The sequence below is a fragment of the Panthera pardus genome, unplaced genomic scaffold (assembly GCF_024362965.1).
Source record: "Panthera pardus isolate Hobbes unplaced genomic scaffold, ASM2436296v1 HiC_scaffold_2, whole genome shotgun sequence".
Classification (NCBI taxonomy): Eukaryota; Metazoa; Chordata; class Mammalia; order Carnivora; family Felidae; genus Panthera; species Panthera pardus.
Genome location: NW_026526765.1, coordinates 97,072,810 through 97,093,434, shown reverse-complemented (window position 1 = coordinate 97,093,434; position 20,625 = coordinate 97,072,810).

Below are 20,625 nucleotides of genomic sequence, written 5' to 3'. Positions count from 1 at the left end.
AAATTTCTAGACACCCACACACTACCAAAACTCAAACAGGGAGAAATAGAAATTTGAATAGACCCATAACCAGTGAAGAAATTGAATCAGTTATCAAAAATCTCCCAACAAATAAGAGTCCTGGGCCAGATGGCTTCCCTGGGGAATTCTACCAGACATTTAAAGCAGAGTTAATGCCTATCCTTTCCAAGCTGTTCCAAAAATAGAGATGGAAGGAAAGCTTCCAGATGCATTCTATGAAGCCAGCATTAACTTGATTCCCAAACCACACAGAGACCCCACTCAAAAGGAGAATTACAGGCCAACATCCCTGATGAACATGGATGCAAAAATTCTCGATGAGATACTAGAAAATCAAATTGTACACCATGATCAAGTGGGATTCACTCCTGGGATGAAGGGCTTGTTCAATGCTTATAAATCAATCAATGTGATATATTACATTAATAGAAGAAAGGATAAGAACCATATGATCCTTTCAATAGATGCAGAAAAAGTATTTGACAAAATACAGCATCCTTTCTTAATAAAAACCCTCAAGAAAGTCGGGATAGAAGGAATATACCTTACCATCATGAAAGCCATATATGAAAAGCCTACAGCTAATATCATCCTCAATGGGGAAAAACTGAGAGCTTTTGCCCTGAGATCAGAAACACAACAGGGATGATGTCCACTCTCACTGCTGTTGTCCAACATAGTGTTAGAAGTCCTAGCCACAGCAATCAGATAACAAAAGGAAATAAAAGGCATCCAAATTGGCAAAGAAGAAGTCAAACTTTCACTTTTCACAGATGACATGATACTCTACATGGAAAACTTTAAAGACTCCACCAAAAACCTGCTAGAACTGATACATAAATTCAGCAAAGTTTCAGGAAACAAAATCAATGTAGAGAAATTGGCTGCACTTCTATACATCAATAATGAAGCAACAGAAAGAGAAATCAAGAAATTGATCCCATTTACAATTGTACCAAGAACCATAAAATTGACCTAAGAATAAACATAACCAAAGATGTAAAAGATCTGTGTGCTGAAAACTATAGAAAACTTATGAAAGAAATTGAAGATACAAAGAAATGGAAAAACATTCCATGCTCATGGATTGGAAGAATAAATATTGTTAAAATGTCAATACTACCCAAAGCAATCTACACATTCAATGCAATCCCAATCAAAATTGCACCAGCATTCTTCTCAAAGCTAGAACAAACAATCCTAAAATTTGCATGGAACCACAAAAGACCCCAAATAGCCAAAGTAATGTTGAGAGAACGTAAGTGGAAGGCACCACAATCCTGGACTTTAGCCTCTACTATAAAGCTGTAATCATCAAGACAGTATGGTATTGGCACAAAAACAGACACATAGACCAATGGAGTAGAATAGAGAACCCAGCATTTTACCCACAAATGTATAGCCAACTAATCTTTGACAAAACAGGAAAGAGTATCAATGAAAACAGACAGTTTCTTTAGCAAATGGTGCTGGGAGAACTCGACAACAAATGAAACTGGACCACTTTCTTATACCATACACAAAAATAAACTCAAAATGGATAAAAGACCTAAATGTGAGGCAGGAAACCATCAAAACCCTAGAGGAGAAAACAGGCAACAATCTCTTTGACCTCATCTGCAGCAATTTCTTACTCCACATTTTGTCAAAGGCAAGGGAAATAAAAGCAAAAATGAACTATTGGGACCTCATCAAGATAAATAGCATTTGCACTGCAAAGGAAACAATCAACAAAACTAAAAGGCAACCGATGGAATGGAAGGATATTTGCAAAGGACACATGGGATAAGAACTTAACAGACTCAACACCCGAAAAGCAAATAACCCAATGAAGAAATGGGCAGAAGACACGAATACACACTTTTCCAAAGAAGACATCCAGATGGCCAACAGACACATAAAAAGATGCTCAACATCACTCATCATCAGGGAAATATAAATCAAAACCTCATTGAGATACCACCTCATGCCAGTCAGAGTGACTAAAATGAATAAATCAGGAGACTATAGATGTTGGAGAGGATGTGGAGAAACGGGAACCCTCTTGCACTGCTGGTGGGAATGCAAACTGGGGCAGCCGCTCTGGAAAACAGTGTGGAGGTTCCTCAAAAAATTAAAAATAGATCTACCCTATGACCCAGCAATAGCACTACTAGGAATCTATCCAAAGGATACAGGAGTACAGATTCAGAGGGGCACATGCACCCCAATGTTTATAGCATCACTTTCAACAAAAGCCAAATTATGGAAAGAGCCCAAATGTCCATCAACTGATCAATGGATAAAGATGTGGTTTATATATACAATAGAATACTACTTGGCAATGAGAAAGAATGAAATCTTGCCATTTGCAACAACGTGGATGAAACTGGAGGGTATTATGCTAAGTGAAATAAGTCAGTCAGAAAAAGACAGATATCGTATGTTTTCAGTCATATGTGGAAGTTGAGAAACTGAATAGAAGACTAATGGGGGAAGGGAAGGGGAAAAAATAGTTTCAAACAGAGAGGGAGACAAACCATAAGAGACTCTTAAATACAGAAAACAAACTGAAGGTTGATGGGGGGGTGGGGGAGAGGGGAAATGGGTAATGGGCATTGAGGAGGGCACTTGTTGGGATCAGCACTGGGTGTTGTATGTAAGCAATGAATCATGGGAATCTACCCCCGAAGCCAAGAGCACACTGTATACACACTGTGTGAAGTAACTTGAAAATAAATTATATTAAAAAAAGGAAGAAGAAGGAGGAGGAGGAGGAGGAGGAAGAGGAGGAGGAAGAGGAGGGGGGGGGGGAGGGGGAAACCCAGGAGTAAATCTCTGTGACCTTGAGTTAGGCAAAGCCTTCTTACATAGGACATCAAAAGTACAAATGATAAAAGAAAAAATAGATAAATTGGACTTTATCAAAACAAAAAACTTTTGTATTTCAAAGAACACCAAGAAAGTGAAAAAACAACCCACAGAAGGGGATAAATATTTGCAAATAATATCTGATAAGGGATTTGTATCCAGAATATACAAATAACTCTTACAACTCAATAATACAAAGAGGGTCTGAATTAGGCATTTCTCCAAAGAAGATATACAGATGGCTAATAAGCACATGAAAAGATGCTTAACATTACTAGTCATTAAGTACTAATGACCAAACTGAGACATGTCATACCCACCAGGATGACTATAATCAAAAAGAGATACAAAAACAACTGTTGGTGAGAATGTGGAGACACTGGAACCTTACATGTAATATAAATGTAAAATGATGCAGTCACTTTGTAAAACAGTTTGACAACTTCTCAAAAATCTTAATTGTAAATTTATCATTTGACCTAGCAATTCCACTCCGAGGTATATACTCAAGAGCAACAAAAAAGCACAAAAACTTGTCCACACAAAAACTTGTACGTGAATGTTCACCGCAGCATTACTCATAGAAGCCACAAAGTGGAAAAAACTCAAATATCTGGGTGGGTAGTATTTCTACACAATGGAATATTATTTGACAATAAAAAGGAATAAAGTACTACAACATGGATGAAACTTAAAAACATTATGCTAAGTGCAAGAAGTCAGTCACAGAAGACTACATATTGTAAAATTCCATTTATATGAAATGTTCAGAATAGGCCAATCTAGAGAGACAGAAAATAGATTACTGATTGCCTAGGGCTGGGGATGGGGAGGGGCAATACGGAGAGAGCCTGCTAACGGGTATGGTGTTTCTTTTTGGTGTGATAAAAATGTCCTAAGATTGATTGTAGTGATGGTTGCACAACTCTGAATATACTACCAACCACTGAATTGTATGCTTCAAACGGGTGAATTGCAGAGTAAGTGAATTATGTGCCAGTAAACCTATTAAAAATGTATAGCAGTAATATGAAGAATGTCTGTATAATAGACATTGTCTTCTTTGTATTCCACTATTGTTAATATTTGACTTTTTTAATTTGAAAAAAGTATGCTCTATTCTTGGAAACATCCTTTTGATATATTATGTTCTGTCTCTGCCAATTGTGAAGTGCTATTATTAATAAAAATTAATTATGTTACCTACCTATGAGTAGCTGACATTAGACGGTGCTTAAGAGCAGACAGGCCTTATTCCTGTCCTCCATGTGAAACATAACTTTTTGAGCAGAGTAAGGTTTTTTTTTTTTTTTTTTTTTTGCTTAGAATAGGAAGGCATAGACATATTCAATTTTAGTAAAATAATCTTACAGACTATCTGTGGGGACCTTTTTGATGTGAAATTAAATTGTGGCACAGACAGAGATTTTATTACATTTACATGGACCCATAAAATAACTTTTATGGTTCCCAGTGGTGCAAATCCTCCTTAATTTTGTTAATTATTTCCCCCCAGTTATCCTTAGCCATGTCTGCTAATTCAGTATTGATCTTGATACTAAGATATGTTATGGTCTTAGAAATTCACTTGAGTCCCCACTGATGAAAAGAACTAAGGAAGCAGATCTTACCCGAGGTAATGTTTTGGATAGATTCCAATTAATATTATAGCTGAGGATGACGATGTCCTTCCTCCCAATGTTCTGACTTGTTCTTCAGAGCTGGGTTTATAAGCCAGAATAGGATGTTAGGGACTGTCCCAGAAAAATCTGAGGGGGAGATGGTTTCGCACCTGCACTCTGGTATGCTCATCCTGCTTTCGTTATGCGCTCCCTCCCACATGAACCTGGAAAATGATCTGTTATTCTGCTTGTTTCTATTTTTTTCTGTATTAATGCTTCCCAATTAACCTATTCACACTTCAATTGGAATTTTCTGAGGGAAAGGTCTTAAATAAGCTGTTCTTAACTGCACTATTCAGCAAGTAATTTGTTACTATTCATAGTTATATTACTGATGTTTTTAAATGATTTGCTTTAAAAACTAATAATAAACAAGACCATGTTCAAGGTTACCTTCTCACTCTCAGTTGCCTCTGGGTATGATTTGGAGTGGGGAAGGGTGCAGTTACCCCTAACACAGTGGGAATTGGATATAATCCTCTGTCCAGAGGGAGTCACATTGGTCAAAGGACCTTCCTAGTTGGCTCATTTCACTTTACCAAGCATTTGCGGAATGCCTACTATGTACAAAGCATTAATCGGATACGAGTTGCTTTTTCAAACTAAAACTTCAATGTACCTTCAATTTCTGGGTCATCCAATTAATTCTAACATGTTAAAGGACTTTCTGTTTTATGATACATAATTATATAACGTAGGCCTCTTGTGAATCTTAATTCTTTCATTAACTTACCTCATTTAACTTATTAGATACCCATTTATAGCTTTGTAAAATGTACTGTACTTAAAAGTAATAACTGCAGCCCTTTAAAATATTTTAAAATTCATTTTTTTTCATTAAAAATCAAACTAATTTCTTCTTCCCCTGTCTATTATTTTGAAATATTGAGGTTATGCTCCTCAGATTCTTTTGTCTTGTTTCTTTCTCTCTCATATTATCAGGTCTCAAAGGACACCCCATGGTGTAACGTGGAACACACTCCTGATTCACAGTCTTGGACTCTGGTTGATGATGTAACAATGAACCTGCTTAATACTCCCTCTCTCTCCAGGTTGCAAGGGTAATTAAGTGGTGTGCGTGTCTGTGTGTAGTGTGCGCGCGTGTGTGTGTGTGTGTCTGTGTGTGTGTGAGAGAGAGAGAGAGAGCGCGGGAGAGGGAGAGAGACATGGGGTGGGGTGTGTTGCCTTGACGAAAGTTAAACCCCAGGATGTTTTGTGAAGTCAGCAAAATTTGCCTCTTTCTTCATGAGTTTCACCCTTTTCCATCCTGGGTGATACCTTCTGATCCCCACTTCAGTCACCTGTGGTTGTCTTCCTTATTCTCCTATTAAAATACTCTCAAATACTCCACTTATACAAATGTATATGGAAAAACACTTTGGAATTATTTTACATATTTACATTTAATAGGCAAGTATTCTTTAAATACCTTTCTGCTCAATAAACCATTCCAAAACTTAGTGGTTTGAGACACAAAAAAATTACCTTTCACAGTTCTACAATCTGGGACAGGCTCAGCAGGGTGGTTCTCCAACTCCATGTGGTGTCTGCTGGGACTGGAAAGTCTAAGAAGGCTTCTTGCTCACGTACCAGGTGCCTCCAGAGGGATGGCTGAAACAGCATGGTGTTCCTCACAGCATGGTGTTCTTACAGTGACTGGACATCTTGCATAGTAGCTGGCTTCTCATTGGGAGCAGGCATGAGCTGCTAGTCCTCCTAAAGGCTAAGGGGTGGACTTATCCGAACAACAGCTTCACCCAAGCAATTCCCAAGGCCAGCCCAGGTTCAAAGGCAGGAGAAATAAACTCCATCTCTTGACTGGATGACTGGCGTACATGTACTGGACAGGGAGGAACAACTGGGAACAGCTGTCTTGCATAACGTACAAAATTAATATACAACGGGGTACAGGGTGTGAAGTATGTTTTTTGACAGCCCCATCCCTGAGACACTGTTATGCTTAAGTATGCTTTCAGAGATATTCTATACATCAATAAGCATAAGCTTTGTGTATATGTGTGTATGTATATATATATAAACTATATAAAACACATTATTGATATATATGTGTGTGTATGTATATATATATATATATATCCCAATGTCCTGTGCCCATGTTATTATTTTTTTTTAACTTTTTTTTAATATGAAATTTATTGTCAAATTGGTTTCCACAGAACACCCAGTGCTCATCCCAACAGGTGCCCTCCTCAATGCCCATCAGCCACTTTCCCCTCCCTCCCACCCCCCCCATCAACCCTCAGTTTACTCTCAGTTTTTAAGAGTCTCTTATGGTTTGGCTCCATGCTTTACCTTTTAATTTAATCATACATCTAGAGTTAGTTCTGTTTTATGTAATTGCTACAAATATTCCTTCGGTGGATATTTAGCTGTTTCTCATCTCTTGTTATTAACAACACTATTTCAGGGAATATCATTGCGTGTGTGTGTGTGTGTGTGTGTGTGTGTATAAATATGCACATACAGGTATATATATAGATTTCTAAAATGTAAGTTTGTCAGAAAGAAACATTCCTGTAAGAAGAATTGCTGGCCCAAATAATATATGCATGTACAATGTTATTAGGTCAACAACAGTAAAGCAGGGAGGAACCTCTAAGTCAGTGGTTCTCCAATTGGGGGCATGTGGGTGTGGAAAGCCTTGTCCACCATAGGAGACCCCTCCGTGCCTCCAAGTGACACCAGCCCAGCCACCAGTAGTTGCAATAATACTCCCTTGTCTCGCTGAAAACCACTGTCGGAGACCAACTGCCTCATTTGGCAGGTGAGCATCCTGCAGCTCTGAGTGCCTGGCTTGCCCGTAGGTGCCCCACTCACACTGTGAACAAATTGGTCTCCTCCCAAGTCTCCTAGCAAATGAGCAGTCAATGCAGGGCCACCTTGGTACAGATCAAGTTTGCCCAGTGAACGTCCTATGAAGCACTAGAACCCCTACAGTCTCCCCGCTCTACAAAACAGAAAAAGATTCTGTCACCGAGCTTGTCTAGGAGTGCTGCCAATTCCACACCCCCATTCACAATCAACAAGGGCAAACAGACCCGGGAACTTGCCTCCAAAAAACTTGTTTGATATTGGTATTGACAGAATGGATTTAACTACCTGCTTCCTGAATGAATTTGACTACCACACCCTGGCTTTCGAATACCCATTTTGCTAACTGCTTATGGAACTAAGTTTTCTGAGAAACAGTCTTTGGGAAAGGGTGACGTACAAGAAAGTTGCTGTACTAGGAGGCTGGCTCTGCCCTCAACCAAATGAAATCTTGAACAGGTTCAAAAAATCTCTCTGGACCCTGGGCAGTGGAATTGTCTCATTTATTATTTATTTATTTAATCCTTCCACCAGGGAGGAGGTCCCCTTTTACTTTTCCTTACTGTAGACAAGGCAGTATGTTGTGTCTGACAGGGGACACTGAGGTTCAATCTGCTTATTCGTCCCTTTGAATTCTGATTTAATCTGTTCTTCAGCTTAGTGTATTCTAGTGAAAGTAGATATGAGGGGTCCAGCTGGGCTTTTTGCTTCGGTGTTCCTGCTGCCCATTACCCTGACCACCCCCTCCCGATTCACTCCCACTTTCAGATAAGAGAAAAAGCCAGGGAGTTGGGCAGGAACCAGGCTGACCTCAGACATGCACACAGCAGGAGACGAATACCTCTAACCCTGTATCTTTGCCACTTCTTCTCTGGATAGGCCATAAACAAATTCTGTGCTCAGGGAAAAATGATCTGTATTCTTATATCAAATTCATATTACCTTTACAAATGAGAACAGATCTTCAAAGCAGGTGTACCGTGATTTGTTTTGACTCTTTACTGCCTCCAACTGAGATGTTTTACATATACTAATCTAAAGACAATGAATCCTGAGCTGATTTCATGAGTGTAAGTTATTCCAGCCCTGAAGTGAAGGGGCTGCTATGTGTCAGAACACACAGATGCATAGGCAACCAAGAGCTATCTAGCTAAATATCTTTTTTTATTAATCGGAGCTTCGGAGGTAAAATCTCCTTCTCAGGGACATCAAGGTGATTTGTGACACTCTCCGCACACCTTTAGATTCACAAACCAATGAGTACATCACACCAATCTCTCGTTTTCTCATCAGTGGCAGACATAAAACACAGGTAATCTTCATTTTACTCAGATGTTTCAATTAACTGTGAAAACCCCTTGGCTTATATTATAGAAGCATTTGTGAGTATTTCATTTTCTTTCAGTTTAAGCATCAACTAGAACATACACTTAAAATCTTGTTACATTTCTTTTAGAAATTGGTACAATTAAATGGTTGAGCTGACTGTAAGAAAGACAGAAACAATGAATCATAAGGACACCTGAGATCTACCTTTTAGCTGTCTTCCCAGGTGTTAGATTCACAGTTTAGGAAGGCAGGATCTGTTTTTTATGTTCACCGAGAACACAGAGGCCTGAAAATGGGAAATTCAAACACGTTTCTTTGCTAAGAATTCACCTCTTTGCACACCTCTAAATATGCTTCCCTTGTCTTTTTCTCATCCCTAGCCCATGCAGCAAGCACAGACATTTAGCGAAATTGTCTAAGTTAACCCACAAGATATTTACAATCTTTTAAAACTCTTTTTAAAAAGAATCTTATGTTTATTAAAACAACAACACACATCAAATTTCTATTCTCTTGTGGACAGTTTGAGAACTCATGAGCTTCAGATTGTTTTGTTTGTTTCCTGAGCTTCGAAAATGTGATGAATCTTTACATCTTTAAATTATTTTCTTAAGTTTCGCATTGCCTCTGGAACTAGTAGAAGCAGAGGACATTAAGTTAAATAAGTGTTAATTTTGTCATGGTGACTGCAAACAAATGGCTTTAATTGAATTAGGTGTTATTTGCTTTTGTTTTTGTTTGTTTTTTAAACTGAATTGAGGGAAACAATTGGTTACTTTAGCATCACAGAGATTAAATTTAGAAAACTGTATTAAACATTACACCAATTACATCTCTTGGAAATTTGCACATGACCATGGCTTAATAAATACAATTTTGTTGACAGTTTGCGAGTACAGCATCCCAAACAGTAGGTGATAATAATGGTTCAGACTAGCTCCAATTCTTACAGCTCTTCTAAAATCAACTGTGATAGAGCAGTGAGAGGTGCCACTTCCCCTTGCTGTCATTATGAAGATGTAATTCTGTTACAATTATTTAATCCCAAAGGCATTATTACACCTGTTCAGCAGTTTTCAACCATTCACTAAAATGATGTACAACTCCACTGTGATAAATCTCAGAGTGGTTTTTTTATTAAAGTTTCTTTAAAAGTATATGGCTGGAGGCGGATGAATTTAAATAAATGTTTGGAGAAACTACAAAAATAATTATACAAGGAAGGTGTTGTCTCACAATACGCTCTTTCACTTGTCTGAACTCTGCATAACCTTGAGATATGGTTACGGGATTTTTAAAAATCACTTATATCATGTAGATCAGACCAAAGGGTAATAGATTCATAGAATGTAAGCACCAGGAGGGAACTTAAAGAATGTATCGTTCAATGGCTCTCAAAATTTGGCATGAATTTTGAGAGATTCACCTGCAGGGATTGTTAAAAGATTGCTCATCACCACCTCCAGAGGCTCGGGTTCAGTGGCTATAGGCAGACTGAGAATTTGCATTTCTCGTGAATTCCCAGGTGATGTTGATGCTGCTGACCCAGGGACCCCATTTTGTGAATTGATCTAACTCACTGTACAAAGAAGGAGGCCAGCACCCAGACAGATAAACCAATCTGCCCAGCACAAGAAAGGGAAAGGCAGGAGCCTGGAACCTGCACCCAAACTCCTCGGATAAGACTGTGCTGGCATTGGAGAAACACCCCTCACCACACCGGCATGGCTGGGGCATGGAGAAGGCAGTGCCTAATAGTCATGGCTACAAACAAGCTTAGCAGTCTGGCAACAGCAGACATCTTAGAGTAATGACAGAATGGAGTGTCAGATATACACAAAGGGCACAAAGGAACTAGAAAGTTGAAGTCAAATACTATTTGAAGTTGCAAGAAAGTGAGTGATCACCATGGGGAGAAGAAATTGGTTACAACTACTTGGATGCTCAGGTTGCCTGGGTGGCTCAGTTAGTTAAACGTCTGATTTCATGATCAGCTGATTTCAGCTGAGGTCATGATCTTGTGGTTCCTGAGATGGACCCTCATAGTGGGCCCTGTGCTGACAGCATGGAACCTGCCTCAGATTCTCTCTCTCCCTCTCTCTCTCTGCCCCTCCCCTGTTCGTGCTTTCTCTTTCTCTCAAAATAAATAAGCTTTTGTTTCTTTAAAGAACTACTTGGACACTCAAGAGTATCTCAAAAAGAATGCTTATTTCCTCTACCCCAACAAAACCTGTCCTTCCTCGTTTCAGGAAGCCACACACTACCTATGTAGGGAATCAAGATCAAGACCTCAAAGTCAACCTGTTCCCTCTTCTCCCTCACCTCACACATTGAATCCATCAGCAATCCTGCCATTTCCCTCCAAAACATATCTCAAATCCACCTACTTCTCTATCTTCACAAGTACCTCCACCTCAAGCCACCATCATCTCTCTGGAGTATCTGTAGTAGTTTCCTAACTGGTCTCCCCACTTCCAGTATTGGCCTTCTATAATTCATTCTCCACCCCTCACAGCCAAAGTGATCTTTTACAACAAATATGATCTCACCACTTCCATGTTAAAACTCTCCAACGGCTTTCTATTGCATCTAGATAATATCTATGCTTTACCACAATACTACAAAGCCCTACATGATCTGGCCTCTGCTTACCTCTGTGACCTCAACTCCTTTCACTCCCTGACTTCTCATCAACTCCAGTCACAATTTTCTATCTGTTCTGAGGACACACCAAGAACAATCCTGTAGGAAGGCCTTTATGCTAACAATTTCTGCTGCCTGGGATGTTCTTCCCTCCACCAATCTTTACCTGGTTTGACCTCTTGTTGGCTAAATTATGGCTTAAACGTCACCTAGTCACAGATATCTTCTTTTTAGACCTCATCAATCTCTGAAGTTCTGTTTTATTGGTCTATATTTTTACTGTTTACCCTCTTCTACCAAATACAAGCATTAGTAAATAAATCTAAGCTTTATTTGTCTGGTTCATTGTCATATTCCTGGTGTTAGTTCAGTTAGTACAGAGCACATAGTAAGTGCTTAATAAAATTTCCTGCATGAACACCAGGACTCTCGTGACAGGGATAGGAATTCCTTCCTGGAAAGGCACTGGCAAGAAGGCAGAGCCTAGACTCAGTGAACAAGAGGGACAACCATTCACTAGACCAGAAGGATTAGGTGAGCTGTGGAACTTAGGAACAAGACAGAAACCTTGTTAGTAAGACTGGATTCAAAATCTGGTTAATAGTTGGGAAAACAAACAAAAAACAAACAAATAAAACTGAGTTAATAGAAGAACATGCTACTGAAGCAATAAGGTCAATTTCCCCAATGTCATTTCACTGAAAGCCACATTTACTTCTTTTCTTCAACTATTTGAAATTGGCTTAATTCTGTCTTCATAAGGACATTTGAGAGGCTTAAATCATCTCTGTCCATGTGCTGATCCTGGAGCTAGAGTTGGGGAAAGAATGAGGGAGAGGTTGAAGGGTATAAGAATTTATATAAAACATATTTGCTAAAGATGAAGAATTCTTATGAATGTATTATTCACTTCTCTATCATTAATAAGAATGCATATGTGGGAATTTTTAAAACTCCAAGTATATTCAAGAATATATTTTTCATAAATATATTTAAAAGCAAAATAGATCTATAAGAAAAACGTTATAAAAAATGGGAAAAATATGTTCATTGTTGGCAGCTGCCATCTTGATTTTCTTCTTCTCTTTGTCAGTTATTTTGCTTTCATCAGATAGTTGTGTCCTCTTTTCAGTGACTCTCTGTCCCTGAGTTTTCCAATATTCCTCTAGAATATACTGTTATTGTAGTGTCTTGTTATACTTTTTATCTATTTATTTATTTTCAGAGAGACAGTGACAGTGTGAGTGGGGGAAGGGGCCGAGAGAGAGGAAGAGAGAGAATCCCAAGCAGGCTCCCCTCTGTCAGCACAGAGCCCGATGCAGGGCTTGATCTCACTAACTGTGAGATAGTTACCTGAACCAAAACCAAGAGTCGGAAGCTTATGCAACTGAGCCACCCAGCTGTCCCTGCCTTTTTATACTTTTAATTCTTAAACTGCTTAGTCAAGATTCTCAAAGTCCTTGTGAATAAAAGTACTATTTTGTTCATAGGTAACCCAAGACCCAGCAAATCAGAAAGTTGATCGAAGCCACTGAGCCAAATACTCTTCAAATGTGAGTTAGGAGAGGCCAACACAGAACATGTGGTCATTGCTTTACTGCCATTTCAGGATGCCATTGAAGAGCCTGGCTAGGATAGGAATGCAGTTGGCAGCATTATTCTTCAAATAGTCTGATTGGAAACTCTGATGCCATGTTTAAAGCAACTGCTATTGTGGTTGCTGCTGCCCACAGGGTGGAAGGAAGTTTCTCTGCTCTGAGTACTCTGGAAAAGGTACTTGGGATGGAGGTGGGACCAAACCCCAAGGAAGTGAGCAGCAAAAATAAAAACTGACCCCATATAGTACAAACACGTTCAGTTCTAATGACAGTTCATGTGCTCTATACTCTGTGTTTATAATGAGACACTAATTCATAGTTAATGTCCCATAATTAAAAGTCCACCTTGGTTACATACATGACAGACTATCTGAAAATATATCTGCTCTTGCATCTTAAGGAAGGACGATTTAGACTTTTGTTTCGTTTCCACAAAGGGAATTTCCTTTAGAAATAATAAATATATGTTCCTATATATAGATTTGCAGGATTTAGGGGTCTCCATCTGAAATGACTTGATTGACTAGGTCAGTGTGATTGTATGGGGGGGGGGGGTTTGCACCTTCTCTTTTTGGTCATTTCAGTAGTTCTGACCAATTTGCCAGAGATGGGAAAGGAGAGGTAAAGGAAAAACAGCGAAACCTAAGATTTCCGTTTGTTCTAATGTTTAAAGTGTTGGTAAAAGTTTAGCGTATGAAAAATAAAAGTTTAGCATATGGGTTGTCATGTGCATTTGTCATGAACGTAGTTATACCTGTCTAAAGATGGGCATACCAAAGCGACTTGAAAGCAGAACATTGTGTAAATGTGTGCATTGTGATTGTAAGAGAAAAACTGGTTTCAAACATATTAATGGTTTTTTGTAGGAATTTGAGAAAAAGTGACTTGATCTTCCCTCAGTTAATTTTTTTGTCATTGGTGATGAGTGAATAAAAACTCTGATGGTGGGGTGCCCGGCTGGCTCAGGAGGTAGAGGAGGCGACTTGATCTTGGGGTTATAAGTTCGAGCCCCCATGTTGGGTGTAGAGATTACTTAAAAATAAATTTTAAAAAATGTTCATTACAAAAAAAAAAAAAAAGAACTCTGATGGCATGACTCACAGCAAACAAGGACTAAAGACGCCTATTTCTAAGGAAGAGGGACGTGTGAACCTTCCAAAATTGTATGGAAAATTTCCATGACTGTGAATATGTGCACTTTCCTGAGGAGGAAGTATATAACTTTCATCAGATCCTCAAAGGAATCTATTGCTCATAAAGGCCAAGCACTCAACAATACTTGTTTATGGTAGTAACCCAAAGTTATGATCTGGATGATTGGGGTACCTAGACTCACATGAAGTCACTGATAGGGAGCCTAGTTGAATGAATGGCTTTCTTGGGGTGTACAAACCAATGGCAGTGGATTCTGACATAAAGGAAGATCTGGGACATTGTGTTTTAGGCTGCATCCTTTCCCCAATGGCAGAGATTTATGAGGGCAGGTATGACAGCCAGGCTTTTGTTCACTGAATTGAGGTGGGAAGAAGACCAATACATTGACTAGAAAAACACTAAAAAGATTAATTGAAGCAGAGCCTCCAATTGACATCAGACAACAAAGAGAAGTGGTCAGGGCAACCCAGCAGGCAGCGTTTTGAGTGTAGGCCTTATATTGCTCTCAAGAGACATATCAGCAAGTGGAAACAAACCTCACAAAAATGCAACTGGCCTCAACCAGCAGATAAGTCCTTGATATGTGGACCCAGTGAAGAACTACAAAGGACTCCAGAAAGAACTGTAGGACCCAGAGCAATCTTCACAGAAGCAGATTTCTGCAGATACATATGGACAGTTATTATTTAAAGGTACTCTTCAAAGCTCTTGGGATAAGAAGATGAATAAGACATTCTTTTTCTTAAATAAGAATTTAAGCAACAAGAAAAAAGACAATGCTGGTGCACACCTTGTTTTGTACAACAGATGAGTCCCCAGAAAGCTGTTTTTAAAGAGAAAGATTACAGATCAAAGTACTGCATATGTTAAATGCAACAGGGGGGCGCCTGGGTGTCGCAGTCCGACTCTTGATTTCAGCTCAAGTCATGATCTCATGGTTCGTGGGATCAAGCCCCGAGTTGCACTCTGCACTGACAGCACAGAGCCTCCTTGGAATTCTCTCTCTCCTCTTTCTCTGCCCCTCCCCTGCTCACATGCACGCATGCACACACACACACACTCTCTCTTTCTCAAAATAAATACATTTTAAAAATAGACAAATGCAATAGGAAGATAAGGAAGCTTGAGGCCAATTCTCCTGTAGGGAAGAAATTATTCTTTTTTGAAATGCTAATGATGACATCCTTTCATCTATGTTGTCAATATAGACTGCCACAGCTATGATTTTCTTAAATCAGCGTATACCCATACCCATAATATGTGCATATATATGCATAGAGATTCATCACTATATCCTTAACATTAATTTTCATGTAATTTAAGGACCTGCACTTTCTACTTTGTGAATCTTTCTGTCCTGTAAAGGAAACGAGTTCACTCAACTACACACTATCAGGCCGACAGGTAATCAATCAGTGATCACACATATCAGTTCCAGCTGAGCTCCCGTCTATTGCTAAGATGGTTACAATAACCTCTAACTGTTCCATGTAAGTAGAAATGGCCTCTTAGACGTCTACACCAAAGGTTCAGACAAGGAGGATCAACCCGCCAGTCGCAGTAGCATTGCTTTTTTTCAAATGTGTCTTTGTCAGCAGTATTTTTAAACATGGGCCCTATCCTGTACTATATTTTACTGTTAAAAGCATCTTTATTCTCCAGTTTCAGGGATAAAAGGCAATTTTTAAAATGTCATGATGGGAAGTAATTTTTCAAGGTTTTCATGACAGCACATAAAATTAGATTAAAAAATATCCAAAATTAGGCCTTGTTCATCAAGATTGGACTTTAATCTGTGTTTCAGGACATCTGGGCAAAACTCTCCTCCTACCAATATTGTTAAGTTGACTGAAGAAATATTTTCGGCTTTTACAGAAAGCAGTAATTTACAAACTCACGCACAAATGCCTTCATTTAAAAGTTATAATTAGCCGGCTTCCCTAATCTTGCCTTTTAAGCAGTTCTCACACAAGAACCTTATTATTATCTGGAATGTCAAGTTCCAAAATGCTGTGGGAGTGGGTTTCACAGGGTTTTACCCATTGCCAGCTGGAGAGATGCCTGTCATATAGTTACTGGGGTATTGTCCCACAGAAGGAGACTCCCCAGAACCCTATTTCCTTCTTAGGTATATGTCAACAGCTGCTGGTGGCATTCAGATCAGGGTGTACTTAATAAAAGAAATAGAAAGAAATGTTTCCCCTTTTCAGTGAGAAGATGGATAATCCAAGGATAACATTCATTAGGATTTTGGAGTAGGAAATCTCATCATCAAAGTCACGCTTTTCAAAAATGCATGTGCATATGGTTGAGGGGAGGGGTCCTATACATTTTAAAAAAATCATCTCTATATGTGATTTTCCTCAATTCTTACTATGTGAGATAGAAGACCAGACAAACAGAAAGCTTGATTCCTACCTCAAAGACGGGGGAGGCGAAATAGGAAAGTCAGAATCCATGCCCGGTGTTTGGCTCACATGGCCACTAATTGTGGATCTTCTGAGCTTTACTTTGTATGGTTTATAGATGAATAGGGGTAATAATAATGGCCCTATATAATAGGATGGTTTAGGGATCAAATAAAATAACACGGGTAAAGAGTTTAGCAAGCCCCTGCACATAGCAAGTCCTTAATGATATATTTTTATGTAGGAAAAGCTTGAGATCGCTGAAAAGCATATAATAGCACACACAAATTAATGTAACAGAAATTCTAAAGTTTCAAGAGATGTAAACAAAATATGTGAAACGATGCAGAGAAGAAGATGCTATTTAAATACTATTTAAGCCAGAGTAGGAGAGCAGAGAGCAGAGTGGTTTCAGGAATATTGTACTGACAGCTGTTTGGGGTCAACTGATGCATCACTACTGACTTACTTAGGATCATGCTTCAGAAATTTGGGCCTAAGATGAAGAAATCCCAGCCTAGAGGAGTGATTGTGAACATACAAAGTGAAGGCATCACCAACATTGATGAGAAAGAAACATTCTTTAAATCAAAGGAATTTTCTCTCATAAATGGGAAGGCCGCAGTAAGTGGGAATTGCCAGAACCACAATGAGGTAAAGTGGTATATTTTATAAAGATTCTTTTTTTTTCCCCGCTAGGAGCCCAAAGTATTTTCAATTCCAAAAGCGCTGTACTTCTTAAAGTAGGGTTGATGGTATACAGAAATATAGAGAAGTAAATTCTCTGAAGACATCTGATTCCTGCTTATTTCCAACAAAAAGCAGGAAAACATAGTTAAGGAATGAGAGGAAGTAATTCTATCACAAAGGTAGGCATCATGCTAAGCATGAGATTTAGCTCTGAGCTTCCTGGCAGTCAAAGCAAAAGGAAAAACAAATTAGTATGTAGTTTTTCCACTGCAGAAAGAAGGAAGCAAACCAGATCTTCAGGAGCATGAAAACTCTTCCTGGATTTTAAGTCTAAGAAAATGTAATTAAAATTAGCTTGCTCCAAAGTTTAGGAAAGGGGATAAAAAACTTAAACTTCAGACTTCTTTTGAAAAATCTGATGGGCTTAGCCATGTTAAGCTGCCTCTGATCATTTACTCCTTACCTGAGTTCTCAAAAGGATTCAGGCCCATGGGTGAACAGGTTTTGGTAAAATAAATACACACACATTATTAATGATGCATAAATCCTTAAACACATGGCTTACCCAATCCTAGACAGAAATTCGCAGTCTATTAACCCCTTTCTCCAGCTTTAGTGAGTTATGGTCCCTCTCATTTTTAAATTTTTGGATATGGGGGACAATTCCATCAAACGGGAAAGAACAGCTACCACGGAGCTTGCTCCTGACTAGGGCAAAAGGGTGGCCAGAAGGATTAGAGGCTGGCGCTGAGGGGTCCCGTCCACCTTAAAACCCACCGGGGCCTTTCTTCAACAGCTTCCTTCAGCCCAGTTGAATCTCGCGGGAGAGCCAAGTTTCCTTGGAGGGGTAGGGCCAGTTTCCCCGGCCAACAGCTCCTCATCATAGGAAATGCAGGGGACAGGGAGAAGAGGAAAGGCAGCTTTTGTTTTCACACCTCAGCTTCAAGATGGGGTGGAGGTGGGGCGGCAGGACTGCATCTTTTGCAGCCTCTGCGAGCAGCGCTCTGCCGTGGAAATCTAATTTGACACAATAGGTAAATAAAATCAACTGTCATCAGCTCCCATTTTATTTACGGGACGAGGTCAATGTTTTTTAAACATCAAACGAAACAGCTTATTGGAAACGGATTTCAGAACGACTCGATAAAGGCAGTTCTGGAAGTTAGTTTGGTTTTAAATGCCCAAATACAATGCATTACTTGCAAAAATGTCTTTAGCGAGCTTAAGACAATATCTTAGCGAATACATTTGGCAGTCCCGCACCTCACCGGTTCTGGGAACTGGACACCTCCCGGTCCCCTACCATCCCCCCGGGTTCGGGGCTGGGATCGCACCTGGGGCCAGCGGAATGGGGGGCGCGGGCAGGCTGCGCGCTCGCTCCTTTTTTTCGGCTGCGTTCCTGCCTTCCTTTTGTTTGGTTGCCTCCTCTTTCCCCTTGGTTGTTGATTATTAGTATTTTCCTAGTTTTCCAAACTAATAAGTGCCACTATCAGGCAGTTGGAAGCTCTCGGAGGCTGCAGGCTTTGCCGCTCGGCCTTAATTGATATTGAACGAGCTGCTGGTAGACGGGAACAGGGCCGCTGCTGGATAATTTGCAGTTTAATCAGCGTTTGTAATGAGAGCGGCTGATTAGGGCTGTTGGAAATAAAAGAGAGTTACAAGGAACGTCTGTCAGAGTCCGGTGATAATTCAGGACTAATTGTGGTGATTAGCGCAAACTGGATGACTTTGGGCTTTGCTAATGCAAAGAGAAACGTGCAGGCTCCAGCCAGGGACCCCTCGGAGAACAGTGCACTGGCTGCGCGCAACTTTGCTGAGCCATTTTCCTGCGAAGCCCCCAGCGGCTCCGGAGCTGGGTGGGGAGGCCGGTGGACGCCCCCTTCGCGACCGCGGAGCGCGGGGAGGATAGGAGCGGTGGCCCTGCCGCGCCAGCACCTCCCCTGTCCCGGGGCTTTGGGGGGGCCCAGCTGCAGCCCCGTGGACTCCTCTTGCTCTCCCCAACCCACTCTGTCCACCTGACGCCTCCCACCAGTAGTCCTGGGCTCGGGGCTGCAGCCCCCACGCGGCCAGGGAGACACACCCTGCTAGCCCCCGACCCCTAACTCCCGCCTCCACCTGCGCGCGCGCCTCCCTGAGGGGAGCCTCGGAGCTGGCAAGCTTTCCGGACGTCCCTGCTCTACCGCGTCGCCTCCTCCATCCTCTCTTTCTCCCGGTCCTCTAGGCCCTCATCAGACTCTGCGAGAAAAATGTTCTGCCCCTCCCCCCACTCCCCCAAACCGCTGCCCCGGTGGGTGTCCCGAAGCCTGTGACACCCAGAGCGGCAGAACCTTCGAGTGCGCCGGGGAGAAGAGAACCACCGCTTATAAACGGCTGGAGTTCTCATTATTGAGGAGTTTCATAACTCTTTAATTCATTTTTAATGATGGCAATAAACATGGTAGTCATTTTGGAACAATAGCTAAAAATCATAGGGCCATTACTGTCCATTAAAACAGTGTTTACAGTTCAATGGAGGTTCACGTGCCCCGTAGTCATTCATATTAGCCAAAGGAGAGATTTATAGGTCGGAAGAACCGTTCTCTTTTTATTCTTTATATAACATAAAGCTTACTGAGCAAAACTGTAAAAAAAAAAAAAAAAGTTCACTTGCCTTTTAATCGTGTGAATAGGGATTTAAAAAGGAGATGTTGTCTGGCGCCTGGTTTCTATTTGATCAATAAATCATCAAGTGCTTTAAGTGCTTTATTCACTATCAAATTAAATGAAAAATACTTTAACCTGTGTCCCCGGTGTCCACAGATAAAGCTAATAATATTTTCTGTTATGTTTCCACTTAGGCATTTAACACTCAGAAAAATCTACTATGTCTCATACTCTTTCTCTATTTTATAAAACACCATGTATTTACCTCGCACACCTTAAAGACATAGGGAATTCTCACCATCAAGGAAGACCATAGTGTTTCCAGAAGAAGCTAGGATACTAGAATTTCAGTAACCAGCCCCAACTAATATGGCTACATCTTAAAGATCAAGGTGGAGGTGCAAGAATTCAGGTCCCACAGGCCCAGAAGGCTGGCTCTTGCCAGCTCTGTTACAGGCTTGAAATAACCTTTTACCTGTTTGCCCTTTTCTCTTTGATTCCAACTCTTAATACAATAATAAATCTAAACAATAGGCCCAAAGGGACAAATCTCTATTATTTCCCAGATTTTCCTGTCCTAGATTAGATATCATCTAATAAGATATATTTTATACATAGACCTTCCCTGCCTGGCTGGCTGGTCCCTTCCTCTACCTAGAACCATAACTACAAGGACTGTATTTTAGGATAAGAGAATTAAAATATAGTTTAGATACCAAGCCATGTTATTTCACCTTTCACAAAAGAAAGCATTTCCCTTAGTGTGTACATTTT